Source organism: Cherax quadricarinatus, chromosome 28, assembly GCF_038502225.1.
Source record: "Cherax quadricarinatus isolate ZL_2023a chromosome 28, ASM3850222v1, whole genome shotgun sequence".
Taxonomy (NCBI): domain Eukaryota; kingdom Metazoa; phylum Arthropoda; class Malacostraca; order Decapoda; family Parastacidae; genus Cherax; species Cherax quadricarinatus.
The window spans coordinates 13,426,079-13,449,165 of NC_091319.1; the positions used below are offsets into that span (position 1 = coordinate 13,426,079).

Here is a 23,087-nt window from a genome sequence, read left to right on the forward strand (position 1 = left end):
CCAGCAGTCACCACCACCACCACAGCTTGTCATCACCAGCAGTCACCACCACCACCACAGCTTGTCATCACCAGCAGTCACCACCACCACCACAGCTTGTCATCACCAGCAGTCACCACCACCACCACAGCTTGCCATCACCAGCAGTCACCACCACCACCACAGCTTGTCATCACCAGCAGTCACCACCACCACCACAGCTTGTCATCACCAGCAGTCACCACCACCACCACAGCTTGCCATCACCAGCAGTCACCACCACCACCACAGCTTGTCATCACCAGCAGTCACCACCACCACCACAGCTTGTCATCACCAGCAGTCACCACCACCACCACAGCTTGTCATCACCAGCAGTCACCACCACCACCACAGCTTGTCATCACCAGCAGTCACCACCACCACCACAGCTTGTCCACCAGCATCACCAGCAGTCACCAGCTTGTCAGCTTGTCATCACCAGCAGTCACCACCACCACCACAGCTTGTCATCACCAGCAGTCACCACCACCACCACAGCTTGTCATCACCAGCAGTCACCACCACCACCACAGCTTGTCATCACCAGCAGTCACCACCACCACCACAGCTTGTCATCACCAGCAGTCACCACCACCACCACAGCTTGTCATCACCAGCAGTCGCCACCACCATCACAGCTTGTCATCACCAGCAGTCACCACCACCACCACAGCTTGTCATCACAAGCAGTCACCACCACCACCACAGCTTGTCATCACCAGCAGTCACCAACACCACCACAGCTTGTCATCACCAGTAGTCACCACCACCACCACAGCTTGTCATCACCAGCAGTCACCACCACCACCACAGCTTGTCATCACCAGCAGTCACCACCACCACCACAGCTTGTCATCACCAGCAGTCACCACCACCACCACAGCTTGTCATCACCAGCAGTCACCACCACCACCACAGCTTGTCATCACCAGCAGTCACCACCACCACCACAGCTTGTCATCACCAGCAGTCACCACAGCTTGTCATCACCAGCAGTCACCACCACCACCACAGCTTGTCATCACCAGTAGTCACCACCACCACCACAGCTTGTCATCACCAGTAGTCACCACCACCACCACAGCTTGTCATCACCAGTAGTCACCGCCACCACCACAGCTTGTCATCACCAGTAGTCACCACCACCACCACAGCTTGTCATCACCAGTAGTCACCGCCACCACCACAGCTTGTCATCACCAGTAGTCACCACCACCACCACAGCTTGTCATCACCAGCAGTCACCACCACTACCACAGCTTGTCATCACCAGCAGTCACCACCACTTCCACAGCTTGTCATCACCAGCAGTCACCACCACTACCACAGCTTGCAATCACCAGCAGTCACCGCCACCACCACAGCTTGTCATCACCAGCAGTCACCACCGCTACCACAGCTTATCATCACCAGCAGTCACCACCACCACCACAGCTTGTCATCACCAGCAGTCACCACCACCACCACAGCTTGCCATCACCAGCAGTCACACCACCACCACAGCTTGTCATCACCAGCAGTCACCACCACCACCACAGCTTGTCATCACCAGCAGTCACCACCACCATCACAGCTTGTCATCACCAGCAGTCACCACCACCACCACAGCTTGTCATCACAAGCAGTCACCACCACCACCACAGCTTGTCATCACCAGCAGTCACCAACACCACCAGAGCTTGTCATCACCAGTAGTCACCACCACCACCACAGCTTGTCATCACCAGCAGTCACCACCACCACCACAGCTTGTCATCACCAGCAGTCACACCACCACCACAGCTTGTCATCACCAGCAGTCACCACCACCACCACAGCTTGTCATCACCAGCAGTCACCACCACCACCACAGCTTGTCATCACCAGCAGTCACCACCACCACCACAGCTTGTCATCACCAGCAGTCACCACCACCACCACAGCTTGTCATCACCAGCAGTCACCACAGCTTGTCATCACCAGCAGTCACCACCACCACCACAGCTTGTCATCACCAGTAGTCACCACCACCACCACAGCTTGTCATCACCAGTAGTCACCACCACCACCACAGCTTGTCATCACCAGTAGTCACCGCCACCACCACAGCTTGTCATCACCAGTAGTCACCACCACCACCACAGCTTGTCATCACCAGTAGTCACCGCCACCACCACAGCTTGTCATCACCAGTAGTCACCACCACCACCACAGCTTGTCATCACCAGCAGTCAGCATCACCACCACCACAGCTTGTCATCACCAGCAGTCACCACCACTACCACAGCTTGTCATCACCAGCAGTCACCACCACTTCCACAGCTTGTCATCACCAGCAGTCACCACCACTACCACAGCTTGCAATCACCAGCAGTCACCGCCACCACCACAGCTTGTCATCACCAGCAGTCACCACCGCTACCACAGCTTATCATCACCAGCAGTCACCACCACTACCACAGCTTGTCATCACCAGCAGTCACCACCACTACCACAGCTTGTCATCACCAGCAGTCACCACCATTACCACGGCTTGTCATCACCAGCAGTCACCACCACTAAAACAGCTTGTCATCACCAGCAGTCACCACCACCACCACCACAGCTTGTCATCACCAGCAGTCAGCACCACTACCACAGCTTGTCATCACCAGTAGTCACCACCACTACCACAGCTTGTCATCACCAGCAGTCACCACCATTACCACAGCTTGCCATCACCAGCAGTCACCACCACTACCACAGCTTGCCATCACCAGCAGTCACCACCACTTCCACAGCTTGTCATCACCAGCAGTCACCACCACTACCACAGCTTGTCATCACCAGCAGTCACCGCCACCACCACAGCTTGTCATCACCAGCAGTCACCACCACCACCACAGCTTGTCATCACCAGCAGTCAGCACCACTACCACAGCTTGTCATCACCAGCAGTCACCGTCACCACCACAGCTTGTCATCACCAGCAGTCAGCACCACTACCACAGCATGTCATCACCACCACCACCACAGCTTGTCATCACCAGCAGTCAGCACCACTACCACAGCTTGTCATCACCAGCAGTCAGCACCACCACCACCACAACTTGTCATCACCAGCAGTCACCACCACTACCACAGCTTGTCATCACCAGTAGTCAGCACCACTACCACAGCTTGTCATCACCAGCAGTCAGCACCACCACCACCACAGCTTGTCATCACCAGCAGTCACAACCACTACCACAGCTTGTCATCACCAGCAGTCACCTCCACTACCACAGCTTGCCATCACCAGCAGTCACCACCACTACCACAGCTTGTCATCACCAGCAGTCACCACCACTACCACAGCTTGCCATCACCAGCAGTCACCACCACTACCACAGCTTGCCATCACCAGCAGTCACCACCACTACCACAGCTTGCCATCACCAGCAGTCACCACCAATACCACAGCTTGCCATCACCAGCAGTCACCACCACTACCACAGCTTGTCATCATCAGCAGTCACCACCACTACCACAGCTTGCCATCACCAGCAGTCACCACCACTACCACAGCTTGCCATCACCAGCAGTCACCACCACTACCACAGCTTGCCATCAACAGCAGTCACCACCACTACCACAGCTTGTCATCACAAGCAGTCAGCACCATTACCACAGCTTGTCATCACCAGCAGTCAACACCACCACCACCACAGCTTGTCATCACCAGCAGTCACCACCACTACCACAGCTTGTCATCACCAGCAGTCACCACCACTACCAGAGCTTGTCATCACCAGCAGTCACCACCACTACCACAGCTTGCCATCACCAGCAGTCACCACCACTACCACAGCTTGCCATCACCAGCAGTCACCACCACTACCACAGCTTGTCATCACCAGCAGTCACCACCACTTCCACAGCTTGCCATCACCAGGAGTCACCACCACTACCACAGCATGTCATCACCAGCAGTCACCACCACTACCACAGCTTGCCATCACCAGCAGTCACCACCACTACCACAGCTTGCCATCACTAGTAGTCACCACCACTACCACAGCTTGTCATCACCAGCAGCCACCACCACTACCACAGCTTGCCATCACTAGTAGTCACCACCACTACCACAGCTTGTCATCACCAGCAGTCACCACCACTACCACAGCTTGTCATCACCAGCAGTCACCACCACTACCACAGTTGGCATCACCAGCAGTCACCACCACTACCACAGCTTGCCATCACCAGCAGTCACCACCACTACCACAGCTTGCCATCACCAGCAGTCACCACCACTACCACAGCTTGCCATCACCAGCAGTCACCACCACTAACACAGCTTGCCATCACCAGCAGTCACCACCACTACCACAGCTTGTCATCACCAGCAGTCACCACCACTACCACAGCTTGTCATCACCAGCAGTCACCACCACTACCACAGCTTGCCATCACCAGCAGTCACCACCACCACCACCACAGCTTGTCATCACCAGCAGTCACCACCACTACCACAGCTTGCCATCACCAGCAGTCACCACCACTACCACAGCTTGCCATCACCAGCAGTCACCACTACCAGAGCTTGTCATCACCAGCAGTCACCACTACTACCAGAGCTTGTCATCACCAGCAGTCACCACCACTACCACAGCTTGTCATCACCAGTAGTCACCACCACCACTGTTTTTCATCGTCAATAGTCACCACCACTACTGCTTGTCTTCACCAACGCCTACAATCACCACCACTCACTACTACCAACCACAACAAACAGTAGTTGTTCACCAGCAGTGCTCACCACCATGACCAACACTCACCAGCACTCACCAGTACTCACCGGCACTAAAAAACACTCACCAACACTCAATAACAGCCATCAACACTCATCACCACTCATCAGCACTCACCAACACTCACCAGCACTCATAAACACTCAGCAACACTCACTAACACTCATCAACACTTATCAGCACTCATCAAGACACATCAACACTTACTAGTACTCACCAACACTCACCAGCACTCACAAACACTCACCAATAGTCACCAGCACTCACAAACACTCACCAATAGTCACCAGCACTCACAAACACCCATCAGCATTCACACTCACCAACACTCACCAACACTCACTAATGCTCACTAACGCTCACTAACACTCATCAACACTCACAAACACTTACCTGCACTCACACACACTCACCAACACTCACAAGCAATCATTAAAACTAACCAACACTCATCAACACTCACCAACACTCACTAATACTCACCAACGCTAAATCATTACTCATCAACCCTCACCATCACTCACCAACACTCACCAGCACTCACAATCACTCACAAACATTCACTAACACTTATCAACACTTATCAGCACTCACCAACAATCACTAACACTCACCAACACTCACAAATTGTTACTGATATTCACCAACACTCATCAACACTCATCAACACTCACCAACACTCATCAACACTCACCAACGCTAAATCATCACTCATGAACACTCACCAGCGCTCACCAACACTCACCAACACTCACTAGCACTCACAAACACTCGCTAACACTCACCAACACTCACTAACACTCACTAACACTCACCAACACTCACTAACACACACCAACACTCACCAACACTCACTAACATTCACTAACACTCACTAACACTCACTAACACTCACTAACACTCACTAACACTCAGCAACACTCACCAACACTCACTAACACTCAGCAACACTCACTAACACTCACCAACATTCACCAACATTCGCCAACACTCACTAACACTCACCCACACTCACCAACACTCACCAACACTCACTAAAACTCACTAACACTCACTAACACTCACCAACACTCACCAACACTCACCAACACTCACGAACACTCACTAACACTCACCAACACTCACTAACACTCACCAACACTCACCAACACTCACCAACACTCAATAACACTCACCAAAACTCACCAACACTCACCAACACTCACAAACACTCACCAACACTCACCAACACTCACCAACACTCACCAACACTCACTAACACTCACCAACACTCACTAACACTCACCAACACTCACCAACACTCACCAACACTCACCAACACTCACTAACACTCACCAACACTCACTAACACTCACCAACACTCACGAGCACTCACTAACACTCACCAACATTCACTAACACTCACTAACACTCACCAACACTCACTAACACTCACCAACACTCACCAACACTCACTAACACTCACCAACACTCACCAACACTCACCAACACTCACTAACACTCACCAACACTCACCAACGCTCACCAACACTCACCAACACTCACTAACACTCACTAACACTCACCAACACTCACTAACACTCACCAACACTCACTAACACTCACCAACACTCACCAACACTCACCAACACTCACTAACATTCACTAACACTCACCCACACTCACCAACACTCAACAACACTCACTAACACTCACCCACACTCACAAACACTCAACAACACTCACTAAAACTCACTAACACTCACCGACACTCACCAACACTCACCAACACTCGCTAAAACTCACTAACATTCACCAACAATCACCAACACTCAACAACACTCACCAACGCTCACCAACACTCACCAACACTCACCAACACTCACCAACACTCACTAACACTCACTAACACTCACTAACACTCACCAACACTCACTAACACTCACCAACACTCACTAACACTCACCAACACTCACCAACACTCACCAATACTCACTAACATTCATTAACACTCACTCACACTCACCAACACTCACCAACACTCACTAACACTCACCCACACTCACCAACAATCACCAACACTCACTAAAACTCACTAACACTCACTAACACTCACCAACGCTCACCAACACTCACAAACACTAACCAACACTCACTAACACTCACCAACACTCACTAACACTCACCAACACTCACCAACACTCACAAACACTCACCCACATTCACCAACACTCACGAACACTCACTATCACTCGCCAACACTCACCAACACTCACCAACACTAACCAACATTCACCAACAGTCACCAACACTCACCAACACTCACTAACACTCACCAACACTCACCAACACTCACCAACACTCACTAACACTCACTAACACTCACCAACACTCACCAACACTCACTAACACTCACCAACACTCACTAACACTCACCAACACTCACCAACACTCACCAACACTCACCAACACTCACTAACACTCACCAATACTCACCAACACTCACCAACACTCACCAACACTCACCAACACTCACCAACATTCACCAACACTCACTAACACTCACCAACACTCACTAACACTCACCAACACTCACTAACACTCACTAACATTCACTAACACTCACTAACACTCACCAACACTCACCAACACTCACCAACACTCACCAACACCCACCAACACTCACTAACACTCACTAACACTCACCAACACTCACCAACACTCACCAACACTCACCAACACTCACCAACACTCACCAACACTCACCAACACTCACCAACACTCACTAACTTTCACCAACACTCACCAACACTCATCAACACTCACCAACACTCACTAACACTCACCAACGCTCACGAACATTCACCAACACTCACTAACACTCACGAACATTCACCAACACTCACTAACACTCACCAACACTCACCAACACTCACCAACACTCACCAACACTCACCAACACTCAACAACACTCAACAACACACACCAGCACTCACCGACACTCTCCAACACTCACCAACACTCACCAACACTCTCCAACACTCACCAACACTCACTAACACTCAATAACATTCACCAACACTCACCAACACTCACCAACACTCACCAACACTCACTAACACTCAACAACACTCAACAACACTCACCAACACTCACCAACACTCACTAACACTCACCAACGCTCAACAACACTCACCAACACTCACCAACACTCACCAACACTCACCAACATTCACCAACACTCACCAACACTCACTAACACTCACCAACGCTCACCAACATTCACCAACACTCACTAACACTCACGAACATTCACCAACACTCACTAACACTCACCAACACTCACCAACACTCACCAACACTCACCAACACTCACCAACACTCAACAACACACACCAGCACTCACCGACACTCACCAACACTCACCAACACTCACTAACACTCACCAACGCTCAACAACACTCACCAACACTCAACAACACTCACTAACACTCACCAACGCTCAACAACACTCACCAACACTCAACAACACTTACCAACACTCACCAACACTCACTAACACTCGCCATCACTCACTAAAACTCACCAACACTCACCAACACTCACCAACACTCACCAACACTCACTAACACTCACCAACACTCACCAACACTCACCAACACTCACCAACACTCAACAACACTTACCAACACTCACCAACACTCACTAACACTCACCAACACTCACTAACACTCACCAATACTCACCAACACTCACCAACACTCACCAACACTCACCCACACTCATCAACACTCTCCAACACTCACTAACATTCATTAACACTCACCCACACTCACCAACACTCACGAACACTCACGAACACTCACCAACACTCAACAACACTCAACAACACTCACCAACACTCACTAACACTCAGCAAGGCTCAACAACACTCACCAACACTCACCAACACTCACCAACACTCACCAACACTCACCAACCCTCACCAACACTCACTAACACTCACCAACACTCACCAACTCTCACCAACACTCACTAACATTCACTAACACTCACCCATACTCAACAACACTCACCAACACTCACCAACACTCACCAACACTCACCAACACTCACCAACACTCAACAACACTCACCAACACTCAACAGCACTCACCAACACTCACCAACACTCACCAACATTCACCAACACTCACCAACACTCACTAACACTCACCAACACTCACCAACACTCACTACCACTCTCCAACACTCACCAACCCTCACCAACACTCACCAACACTCACCAACACTCACCAACACTCACGAACACTCACGAACACTCACGAACACTCACGAACACTCACCAACATTCACTAACACTCACCCACGCTCATCAACACTCACCAACACTCACTAACACTCACCAACACTCAACAACACTCACCAACACTCACCAACACTCACCAACACTCACTAACACTCACCAACACTCAACAACACTCACCAACACTCACCAACACTCTCCAACACTCACCAACACTCACCAACACTCACTACCACTCACCAACACTCACCAACACTCACCAACACTCACCAACACTCACCAGCACTCACCAACACTCACTACCACTCATCAACACTCACCAACACTCACCAACACTCACCAACACTCACCAACACTCACTAACACTCACTAACACTCACCAACAGTCACCAACACTCACCAACACTCACCAACACTCACCAACACTCACTAACACTCACTAAGACTCACCAACAGTCACCAACACTCACCAACACTCACCAACACTCACCAACACTCACCAACACTCACTAACACTCACTAACACTCACCAACACTCGCTAAAACTCACTAACACTCACCAACACTCACCAACACTCACCAACGCTCACCAACACTCACCAACATTCACCAACACTCTCCATCAAGTGTTAACTCAGTCATGGTACTTCAAAGAAGAGAAAATGGTGATCATTTACAAGACAGCGCCGGAATATAAGTGATCATAAACACAGCTGACAGAGCTGTGTTTGCTTCACTGAAACTGTTGAGCTTCACATGTTTCACTTGCCGGCACCACTGTGTTGCGATATGTTGAAATAATTTACATTTAGACGACTTTTTTGATACACAACTGGCCGTAAATGGCTCTGCGTATATAGTCCTCTATAGATTTCACCTGAGCGTGAAGAATATACGCTATGTAAATTACCCTTCGAAAATATATATTTCTCTGAAGTGAGTGATAGAATTGAGAAAAAAATGTTCTACGAGAAGAAATAAGGAGCTATATAAGAATAATGATAAGAAGTTTATTTCTGCATGATACATGTCTGTACAAAGGAGTATGACAGTTGTGTGTATATGGTGAAAGCCCATTCTTATATATATATATATATATATATATATATATATATATATATATATATATATATATATATATATAGTGGCACAGTGCCATCGGCTAATTCTCAAATGCTATTTTTTCCCTGTGAGGGCCAGGGTCACTGCCACCGCGATGATAATCACTCGTGGGAATATGCTGTTGAATGTGTGGATTCAAGTGCCATGAACACTGATTGTTGAGAGAGTGCCAGGTTATAAGTTGATTGAGAAGTGCTCGACTAATCCAGGGAAGGCAAGGGTACCTATATTTACTTGTACCAGGAACCGTTCACCAGTATCATGGTACTCAATCTTTGAAGGGAACCACAAGTGTGACGGAGTTATAACATCATCTGGAATTATTATTTCTTTTCGGTTTGTAAAGAGCATTCACTTAACTAGCCAACCCGGTCCTCTATATCCTTCATCAGGGTACTGAACGCTCCATCACAATGCTCAAACATCTCCAGCATTAGTCTGTTAATCTCTCCAAAATCATTAATTAAACTCTCGAAGATCACTCATTAAGCTCACCAAGATCAGTTATTAAGCTCTCCTATACAGTTCAGTAAGATCCTCAAGATCCTCTGTTAAGCTCTGCAAGCTTGTCATTTAATATCACGAAGCTTTTCCATTAAAGTCTCCCTCACTCACCCTGTAGAACCCACGACAGTTCTTTTTTATATATATGTCGTGCTGAAGAGGTAAAACCTGCGATTCTGGCTTAAATATCAACGCTCTTCTTGCCGAATAAGGCAAGCGAAAATTTGTGTATGCAATAATTTCGCAAAAATCATTTTGAACCTGACGGAAATAATATATTTCATTGTGTTTGTTTAATATTAAATTATTGTAAATTTATCTAAAATATATTTAGTTGGATTAGGCTAAATTAAATTGCGCTTGTTATAATAAGGTTAGGTAAATTTTATAAGATACTTTTGGTACAAAATTATTAATTTTTACATTCACATAATTGAAAAAAAAAATCTTTATACGTATAAGAGAAAATTTAAAAAACGACTTAATTTTAAATGAGTTCTTGTTAATTGACCAGTTTTACCCATTTGTCACGATATATATATATATATATATATATATATATATATATATATATATATATATATATATATATCAAGGCAGTGAAGCTGCAGCTCATGCGGCAAGGGCCTACATCAGGGAGCTACCAGAAGACAAGGCCATAGTCAAACTTGATTTTAGAAATGCCTTTAATATGGTGAAGAGAGATGCTGTTTTGCCAGCTGTTCGGGTTCAGTTCCCCAGTCTCTTTCCCTTCATTTCAGCCGGCTACAGCAAACCCTCAATTCTTTTGTTTGGAGAACATGAAATTCAATCATCAGAGGGTGTTCAGCAGGGTGACCCACTCGCTCCACTTCTCTTCTGCTTGGCAGTAAGAGAACTAACTTCCAGCCTACACAGTGAGCTCAATATCTGGTACCTGGATGACGGCACTCTGGCAGGTACTGAAGAGTCCCTCGTGGGGGACCTACAACTGGTGAAAACACAGGGAGAAGACTTGGGACTCATCCTCAATCTCTCCAAGTGTGACATCATCACAGCGAACCAGGAAATAATCAATGCTGTGCGAAGAATCCTCCCAGAAGTCTCAACAGTACCCTCTTGGGGGCACCGCTGGGTCACCAGGCCATCGATACTGTCCTCAGGGACAAATTGAATGACCTGATGAGAATGGAGGAGAGAATAAGCGATCTTGATGCCCATGATGCTCTGTATCTCCTCACAAGGTGTCTTACTATGCCAAGACTCACTTACTTCTTGAGGTGTGCACCCTCTTTTGACAACCCAACACTCGATGAATATGACGCACACCTGAGATCAACTTTTAAGAAGGCACTGAACCTGTCACTAGAGGATGAGCAATGGGATCAGGCAACCCTCCCAGTGCGACTGGGAGGTATAGGGGTGCGCAAAGCAACGCATGTTGCTTTACCTGCTTTTCTGTCTTGGTGTTTGGCTTCAGTGCATTAGTCAAGAAGATAGTGCCCGAACGCTTGAGAGACGTGGTAGGAGCTCAAGACCCCAGGTTTACTGAAGCAGCGATTCGGTGGGACACCCTTACAGACTCCTCCAGTAGACCAGCTCCTCCCAAACAGCACAAACAGTCCCACTGGGACAAACCGATCATGGAAAAAATCGCCAACACAATGCTCTCCAATGCTTCAGGAAAGAACAAAGCTCGTCTCCTGGCAGTGAAGGCACCACACTCAGGAGATTTCCTGTTAGCTGTTCCCAATTCCTCCCTGGGCACCCGTCTCGACCCACAGGCCATTCGGATTGGTGTTGCTCTTCGCCTAGCCGCCCCCATCCTCACCGAACATAGGTGTATTTGCGGCAGGGCGACAGCTGATCAATTCGGACTTCATGGTCTCGTGTGCCACACAGCAGAAGGGAAGTATGCCAGACATGAGGAGATCAATGACATAATAAAGAGAAGCCTCGCCACAGCCCGTTGCCCAGCTCAACGGGAACCCCAAGTACAGAGGTCTGATGGAAGTCAAAAGCGTCCTGATGGAGCCACTATGCTACCCTGGAAGGATGGAAAGCAGATTGCCTGGGACTACACCTGTGCTGCCACATTGGCAGACACCTACTTGCCATACTCCGTAGTGGAAGGGGGTGGAGCTGCCAGCCACAGGGAGACCCAGAAGATCCGAAAATATGAAGACCTTCCCCCTTGTTATAACTTCATTCCAATAGGGTCGGAGACCCTTGGAGCATGGGGCAAGTGTGCTCTAAAGTTCCTCAAAGAGCTGGGTGAAAAGCTCATCATAGAAACCAAGGACCACAGGGCGACCAGCTTCCTCTTTCAGAGACTCAGTGTTGCGATCCAGAGAGGAAATGCCTGCAGCATTCTGGGCACGCGGCCCACCGCAGGGGAGCTGGACGAAGTATTCGAGATGTAGCTCTGAGTTACCTATGTTGTTTTACTTTGTTGTATATATATATGTATATATATATATATATATATATATATATATATATATATATATATATATATATATATATATATATATATATATATATATATATATATGAAAAGATGGGGTGGTAGGAGAAGTGGAATATTCAAACGGCTTCAGGAAGAAATCCAAATATTCTTCCTTGAAACATTTTTATTCACATCTCCGAGGCTATGGGTCCCACAATTTACATCAGAGGTGGACCCCATCATATATTTAAAAAAAAAATATATATAATATATATATAAATATATATATATATATATATATATATATATATATATATATATATATATATATATATATATATATATATTTATATATATATATATATATATATATATATATATATATATATATATATATATATATATATATATATATATATATATATATATATATATATATATATCTTCTTTAAACAAAACGGCCGTATCCCAAGGAGGCAGGGTGGCCCAAAAAATAAAAACAAAAGTTTCTCTTTTTGACTTTAGTAATGTGTACAGGAGAAGGGGTTACTAGCACCTTGCTCCCGGCACTTCAGTCGCCTCTTACAACACGCGTGGCTTACGGAGGAAGAATTCTGTTCCACTTCCCAATGGAGATAAGAGGAAATAAACAGGAACAAGAACTAATAAGAAAATAGAAGAAAACCCAGAGGGATGTGTATATATATGCTTGTACATGCATGTATAGTGTGACACACACGCACACACACACACACACTCACACACACTCACACACACACACATATATATATATATATATATATATATATATATATATACATACATATGTATACACACACACACACACACATATGTATATATATATATATGTATATATATACATATATATATATATGCATATATATATATATGTCTATATTTATACATATGTATGTATATATTTAATATACGTATATATGTGTATACATATATATTATAAATATATACATATATTTATGTATATATATTATATAATATACATATTTATATATATATATATATATTTATATATATATAATATATATATATATATATATATATATATATATATATATATATATATATATATATATATATATATATATATATATCACACATCCTTGTCTAAGGCCTACTTTTACTGGGAGTTGTCACAGTTGCTCTTTGCTATTGACACTGTGCTATTGGGAGATTCTGAAGAGAAGTTGCAGAGGTTGGTGGATGAATTTGGTAGGGTATGTAAAAGAAGAAAATTAAAAGTGAATACAGGAAAGAGTTAGGTGATGAGGATAACAAAGAGATTAGGTGAAGAAAGATTGGATATCAGATTGGAGGGAGAGAGTATGGAGGAGGTGAGTGTATTCAGATACTTGGGAGTGGACGTGTCAGCGGATGGGTCTATGAAAGATGAGGTGAATCATAGAATTGATGAGGGGAAAACGGTGAGCGATGCACTTAGGAGTCTGTGGAGACAAAGAACTTTGTCCTTGGAGGCAAAGAGGGGAATGTATGAGAGTATAGTTTTACCTACGCTCTTATATGGGTGTGAAGCATGGGTGATGAATGTTGCAGCGAGGAGAAGGCTGGAGACAGTGGAGATGTCATGTCTGAGAGCAATGTGTGGTGTGAATATAATGCAGAGAATTCGTAGTTTGGAAGTTAGGAGAAGGTGAGGGATTACCAAAACTGTTGTCCAGAAGGCTGAGGAAGGGTTGTTGAGGTGGTTCGGACATGTAGAGAGAATGGAGCGAAACAGAATGACTTCAAGAGTGTAACAGTCTGTAGTGGAAGGAAGGCGGCGTAGGGGTCGGCCTAGGGAAGGTTGGAGGGAGGGGATAAAGGAGGTTTTGTGTGCGAGGGGCTTGGACTTCCAGAGGGCATGCGTGAGCGTGTTTGATAGGAGTGAATGGAGACAAATGGTTTTTAATACTTGACGTGCTGTTGGAGTGTGAGCAAAGTAACATTTATGAAGGGATTCAGGGAAACCAGCAGGCCGGGCTTGAGTCCTGGAGATGGGAAGTACAGTGCCTGCACTCTGAAGGAGGGGTGTTAATGTTGCAGTTTAAAAACTGTAGTGTAAAGCACCCTTCTGGCAAGACAGTGATGGAGTGAATGATGGTGAAAGTTTTTCTTTTTCGGGCCACCCTGCCTTGGTGGGAATCTGCCAGTGTGTTAATAATATATATATATATATATATATATATATATATATATATATATATATATATATATATATATATATATATATATATATATATATATATATATATATATATATATATATATATATATATATATATATATATATATATATATATATATATATATATATATATATATATATATATATATATATATATATATATATATACTGATCTTAAAGGTCTGCCCTAAAGCTTATTCTCCACTCCCCTTTAAAATATGTGAGAAAATGCTTCACACTGCTTTGAAACGCTAAATTATGCACTCCCGTCGCTGAAACATCAAGTTATGTAGTACACTCTGAAACATCGAGTTATGCAATAAATTTATCTAAAACGTCGAATTATATAATGCAATAAACTTCTCTGATATTTCGAAATAAGCAATAAACGCAGTTTTTTCTTGTTCTTCTCTGTATGGTAATATTTAACTATTTTTTAATTAAACGCCGTCTAGCTTCTCTTACCTTAAAACGCTCGTTATATTTCCAGTTAATCCTATAAGCATCATTTAGGAGACGGATCTTAGGACGACATTTCGGTCCTTCCACGAGCATGGCCAAGAACGGACGAAAACGTCGTCGAAAGGTTCGGCCATGGTGTTGTGACCTTTTTTTCTTTAATCTTTACAACTGCCTGCTTTACACACACACACACACACACACACACACACACACACACAGTCCTTCACCCTCTGACTCTGTTCCCGGTCTTCAAGGCCCTGCCTCAGCACATTTGCTCCCCTCTAACACCGTGCAGTAAGCCAGGCTGAGGGGATGTGCTTCCCTGACTAGGTAAACACACGTGTGGACACTGCATGACCTCTCCTAAACACACACTATCTCCGCTGCCGCTGAGTGCAACCAGGGGTCTGGAATACACACACACATACACACACACACACACACACACACTCACACACACACACACACACACTAAAAAGATATATAATAAAACTCATGGAGCAGGGAAAAAGTGGACCTGGTAGCTACCGTTGAAGAGGCGGAACATAGGGACACAGCTGGAAATTAAAAACACAGATGAATCACTGGAATGTTAGGAAATATTTCCTCGGTCTCAGAGTGGTTAGAAAGTGGAACGACCCTGTGATTGTGGAGGTAGAGACAGAATCCATACATAGCTTTATGTTTATGTATGATAGAACACATGCAACCTGGAGATAGAGAAAGAGTCGAGTAGGGTCCCGAGGAAGCAGGAGCTGAGGCTTGATTCTGGCAACTGCATCTTAGTGAATACTTAAAAGTGATGTAGATAAATAGGTCAGAGGACTGACAAATTGATAAATTAGACACATGTTCATCACTTGGGTATCTTTACTGTGGAAGTGTTTCGCCACACAGTGGATTCATCAGTCCAATACAAAGAAGAACATTGAAGATCAGAAGGAGATTGAAATAATCAGTCCCTCAGCCTGGAGTCGATGTAATCAATTCCATCAAATTCTTTCTTATCTTCAACATTTTTTTTTTTTTGTATAAGATTGATGAAGTCACTGTGTGGCAAAATATTTCCTCAATAAAGACACCCAAGTGTTGCACATGTGTCTAATTTATCAACATACAACATGCAAATTAATCAAACTCTCCACTCTGACTTTTTGGGGGAGATTTTATTATGAGAAGGAAAAATTAAGACTGAAAAATGGCGCAGTGTGCAGATATTTGAAGAAAAAGGTGACAGGGAAGGCTTTGAAATGTACACCTGGGCCGCTGAAGACAGTATGAAAAAACTGCATCGAAAAAGCCTTTTAGAGACAAGTGGATAAAACACTTGGAGAGCGAGAAGCTGCAAAACAAACAGTTAGATTTTCCCTTAGTTAATTCTCTGGGTATCAACTTCATTAACAATTCTAACAGTTATTTAAGCAGTCAAGAAAGTAATGTATGGAATTATTTTTATTTATTTACAACACCAGAAAACTTTCAACTGAATTCCCCCCGTGAAAGACGTCATCCGGATGGTACAAAACACAGGAATACAAAGCATGTGGAATGATAGTTGGATCATGAAATTTAAATCAGATAAGCGCCATGTAATGGAAATGGGAGAGAGAACAACAACTGACTGCGAGGAATTTTTATTTTGATCAAATATTTAAAGTACCGCGCTGGGAGGCACCTCAGAGTCGTCAATGACGAGAAACATTATCACCAGAAAATCGTGTAAACAAGGACGTGAGGAACGTTATGCTCTACATAACCAGGGACTTTCTAAATAGTCCTTGATGTCAGTTATGGTCTGTATAAGTTACAAGTTGAATCATGTATTTGCAGAAATGCATGTTACTTTAGCCAGCTTTAAAATATACTTCATAAATACAGCTGGGAAGTATCTAAAGATACTATTCATAGGGTATTTTTTTGTTTTAAGTTTAAAAATATGCTTTGTATGTACCATATTTTAGGCCCTCCTTTCTAATATGCAATCTGGAAAGTTTGGAAGCTTGAGGGGTCAAAAAAATTAAAATGAAGGGCATGAAAAAAAAAGTCCACATATAAGAAAAATATGGATCCCAAAGGTAAAAAAAAAATGGAGGTAAAAGAAAATGGAGTTTGGAAGAAACGTTATGTCACTAGAAATACCTCGCTCCCTGATGGAAAGAAAAAGGGAGAGTTGATAGCAACATATAGAGGAGTTAAAGAATGCAAAAAGAAAGCTTAAACAAAGAATTTTTAACTATCAAGTGGAAGAACATGAAGCAAGAGTTAGAGAGAGAGAAGAAAGTACGAAAGAATTTTGAGTAGTTTATCATGTTTCCTCACACACTCTCTCTCTCTCTCTCTCTCACTCACACACACACACACACACACACACACACACACACACACACACACACACACACACACACACACACACACACACACACACACACACACACACACACACACACACACACACACACACACACACACACACACACACACACACACACACACACACACACACACACACACACACACACACACAGAGGAAACGAGGAGACTCCAGTTCTGATAGCCTCTGCACCTCAGCCTTTCTCTTTCTCCAGTTTAGTGGCTCAAGTTTTTAAAAGTTGGCACAGTTGTGAAGTGTTGAAAGTGGTTCCTGGCTCCGGTTTGGTCCTCTTGAGAGATGGCTCTGAGAGGTCCTTTACCGTTTTGGCAAGACTGTCTTTTGCAACAGATTCTCCTGTTCAGTTATATTCGTCCCAGAGCACTGAAGTCCATAGTGAGTGCATTCCTAGGGTGAGTGCATTGCTAGGTCTGCCTTCCTGGAGTCTACCTGAAGGGTGTTACGGGGGTCTACGCCCCCGCGGCCAATTCCTGGGCCAGGCTTCCCGGTGGATTAGGGCCTGACTAACCAGGCTGTTACTGCTGGCCGCACGCAATCCAGCGTACGAAGCACAGCCCGGCTGATCGGGTTTTGATTTTAGGTATCTGTCCAGCTCCATCTTGAAGTTAGTCAGGGGTAGGTGAGTACATTACTGGATGAGTGCATTGCTGGATGAGTGCATTTCTGGGTAATGCATTTCTGGGTGAATGCATTGTTGGGCTAGTGCATTACTGGGTAATGCATTACTGGGTAATGCATTGCTGGGCGAGTGCATTGCTGGGTGAGTGCATTGCTGGGTGAGTGCATTGCTGGGTGAGTGCGCTGCCTGGTGAGCAACATACAGTGTACTAGTTATATGGTAAGACTGAAAATCTTTGTATGTAGCTAACAAATGTAACCACCCGGGAGATGTCAGTAGGGAATTTCCTCGCTATCATCTTGACAACCTTACAAAGTATCGGGATAAGTATCGGTGAGTATCAGCTAATTTTGATGGTATCAGTATCGGCCCAATCCCGAGTATCGGTATTGTTATCGGCAAAACACAATTCTGGCATCGTCCCATTCCTGTTTGCAAGTCCGTTGCATTCCAGGATACATCAGCGGTAACGTAGCAGTGTCCACAAAATTTCTTTTAAAGTTCATTATCTGTGAACTATCTTTGCGAAGGCTTTTCAACTAATGAAAATTGCGTTGTGTATATAACTGGCGACTAGATAAACAATGAATGATATACTCACATTTAATATGCATCATTCACATCTCCCAGTCTCCAAAAACATTGAGTGTTTGTATCCACTGTCAGAAGAGAAATGTTGTTACTCATTTGATAATTCTGCAGTGCTTTCAGTCTGGTTGTTGTCACACTGCGGGCAGTGTCAGTGGGATATATTGGTCAACCTGGCACGCACCTTTACACTATATTATTAAACTGTGGTCCTGTCTTTAGCTTCGTCCTTAATTAAACCATGGTCCTGTGTTAAGCTTCGACTTTAATTAAACCATGGTCCTGCGTTAAGCTTCGACTTTAATTAAACCATGGTCCTGTGTTAAGCTTCAACTTTAATTAAACCATGGTCCTGTGTTAAGCTTCGACTTTAATTAAACCATGGTACTGTGTTAAGCTTCGACTTTAAACCATGGTCCTGTGTTAAGCTTCGACTTTAATTAAACCATTGTCCTATCTATAGCTTCGGCCTTAATTAAACCATGGTTCTGTTTTTAGAATCGACTTTAATTAAACCATGGTTCTGTTTTTAGAATCGACTTTAATTGAACCATGGCTCTGTGTTTTTAGCTTCGTCTTTAATTGAACCATAGACCTATCTTTACCATTGTCTTTAATTAAACCTTGGTTCTTTCTTTAACTTATCTATGGGCTTGTGTTTACCTCTTTCTTTCACATCAGTTTAAAGTCCGTTTTGACAGTTATTTAAAATACCCATGACTTTCATTTTTGGTTATCATGACTGTGATTGTTGATTATCACGATTGTGATTGTTGGTTATCATGACTGTGATTGTTGGTTATCATGACTGTGATTGTTGATTATCATGACTGTGATTGTTGGTTATCATGACTGTGCTTGTTGGTTATCATGACTGTGATTGTAGGTTATCATGACTGTGATTGTTGGTTATCATGACTGTGATTGTTGATTATCATCACTGTGATTGTTGGTTATCATGACTCTGATTGTAGGTTATCATGACTGTGATTATTGGTTATCATGACTGTGATTGTTGATTATCATCACTGTGATTGTTGGTTATCATGACTGTGATTGTTGGTTATCATGTCTGTGATTGTTGGTTATCATGACTGTGCTTGTTGGTTATCATGACTCTGATTGTAGGTTATCATGACTGTGATTGTTGGTTATCATGACTGTGATTGTTGATTATCATCACTGTGATTGTTGGTTATCATGACTGTGATTGTTGGTTATCATGACTTTGATTGTAGGTTATCATGACTGTGATTGTTGGTTATCATGACTGTGATTGTTGATTATCATGACTGTGATTGTTGGTTATCATGACTGTAATTGTTGGTTATCATGACTGTGATTGTAGGTTATCATGACTGTGATTGTTGGTTATCATCACTGTGATTGTAGGTTATCATGACTGTGATTGTAGGTTATCATGACTGTGATTGTTGGTTATCATGACTGTGATTGTTGGTTATCATGACTGTGATTGTAGGTTATCATGACTGTGATTGTAGGTTATCATGACTGTGATTGTTGATTATCATCACTGTGATTCTAGGTTATCATGACTGTGATTGTTGGTTATCATGACTGTGATTGTAGGTTATCATGACTGTGATTGTTGGTTATCATGACTGTGATTGTTGATTATCATCACTGTGATTGTACGTTATCATGACTGATTGTTGGTTATCATGACTGTGATTGTAGGTTATCATGACTGTGATTGTTGGTTATCATGACTGTGATTGTTGATTATCATCACTGTGATTGTACGTTATCATGACTGATTGTTGGTTATCATGACTGTGATTGTTGGTTATCATGACTGTGATTGTTGATTATCATCACTGTGATTGTAGGTTATCATGACTGTGATTGTTGGTTATCATGACTGTGATTGTTGGTTATCATGACTGAGATTGTTGGTTATCATGACTGTAATTGTTGGTTATTATGACTGTGATTGTTGGTTATCATACTGTGATTGTTGGTTATCATGACTGTGATTGTTGGTTATCATGACTGTGATTGTTGGTTATCATGACTGTGATTGTAGGTTATCATGACTGTGATTGTTGGTTATCATGACTGTGATTGTTGGTTATCATGACTGAGATTGTTGGTTATCATGAATGTGATTGTTGGTTATCATGACTGTGATTGTTGGCTATCATGGCTGTGATTGTTGGTTATTATGACTGTGATTATTGGTTATCATGACTGTGATTGATGGTTATCATGACTGTGATTGTTGGTTATCATGTCTGTGATTGTTGCTTATCATGACTGTGATTGTTGGTTATCATGACTGTGATTGTTGGTTATCATGTCTGTGATTGTTGGTTATCATGACTGTGATTGTTGGTTATCATGACTGTGATTGTTGGTTATCATGACTGTGATTGTTGGTTATCATGACTGTGATTGTTGGTTATCATGACTGTGATTGTTGGTTATCATGTCTGTGATTGTTGGTTATCATGACTGTGATTGTTGGTTATCATGACTGTGATTGTTGGTTATCATGACTGTGATTGTTGGTTATCATGACTGTGATTGTTGGTTATCATGACTGTGATTGTTGGTTATCATGTCTGTGATTGTTGGTTATCATGACTGTGATTGTTGGTTATCATGACTGTGATTGTTGGTTATCATGACTGTGATTGTTGGTTATCATGACTGTGATTGTTGGTTATCATGACTGTGATTGTTGGTTATCATGTCTGTGATTGTTGGATATCATGACTGGGATTGTTGGTTATCATGACTGTGATTGTTGGTTATCATGACTGTGATTGTTGGTTATCATGTCTGTGATTGTTGCTTATCATGACTGTGATTGTTGGTTATCATGTCTGTGATTGTTGCTTATCATGACTGTGATTGTTGGTTATCATGGCAGTGATTGATGGTTATCGGTTTTACCAGGCTTTCCCCTTACCCCCTCTCATCTTCCCCGTGGAGGAGTATTGTGTTCAGCCAGACAACAGTATTGTGTTCAGCCAGACAACAGTATTGTGTTCAGCCAGACAGCAGTATTGTGTTCAGCCAGACAACAGTATTGTGTTCAGCCAGACAACAGTATTGTGTTCAGCCAGACAACAGTATTGTGTTCAGCCAGACAACAGTATTGTGTTCAGCCAGACAGCAGTATTGTGTTCAGCCAGACAACAGTATTGTGTTCAGCCAGACAGCAGTATTGTGTTCAGCCAGACAGCAGTATTGTGTTCAGCCAGACAGCAGTATTGTGTTCAGCCAGACAGCAGTATTGTGTTCAGCCAGACAGCAGTATTGTGTTCAGCCAGACAGCAGTATTGTGTTCAGCCAGACAACAGTACTGTGTTCAACCAGACAGCAGTATTGTGTTCAGCCAGACACCAGTATTGTGTTCAGCCAGACAACAGTATTGTGTTCAGCCAGACAACAGTATTGTGTTCAGCCAGACAGCAGTATTGTGTTCAGCCAGACAGCAGTATTGTGTTCAACCACACAACAGTATTGTGTTCAGCCAGACAACAGTATTGTGTTCAGCCAGACAACAGTACTGTGTTCAACCAGACAGCGGTATTGTGTTCAGCCAGACAGCAGTACTGTGTTCAGCCAGACAGCAGTATTGTGTTTAGCCAGACAACAGTACTGTGTTCAGCCAGACAAGAATATTATGTTCAGCCAGACAGCAGTATTGTGTTCAGCCAGACAGCAG

At 43.9% G+C, this 23,087-nt stretch overlaps 1 protein-coding gene across 2 annotated transcripts in view; it reads left to right on the plus strand.

Annotated features, from left to right (window-relative positions):
- Positions 1-23,087, plus strand: part of LOC128693288 (FMRFamide receptor) — a 525,101-nt gene that overhangs the window by 68,421 nt on the left and 433,593 nt on the right. The window lies entirely within an intron of this gene.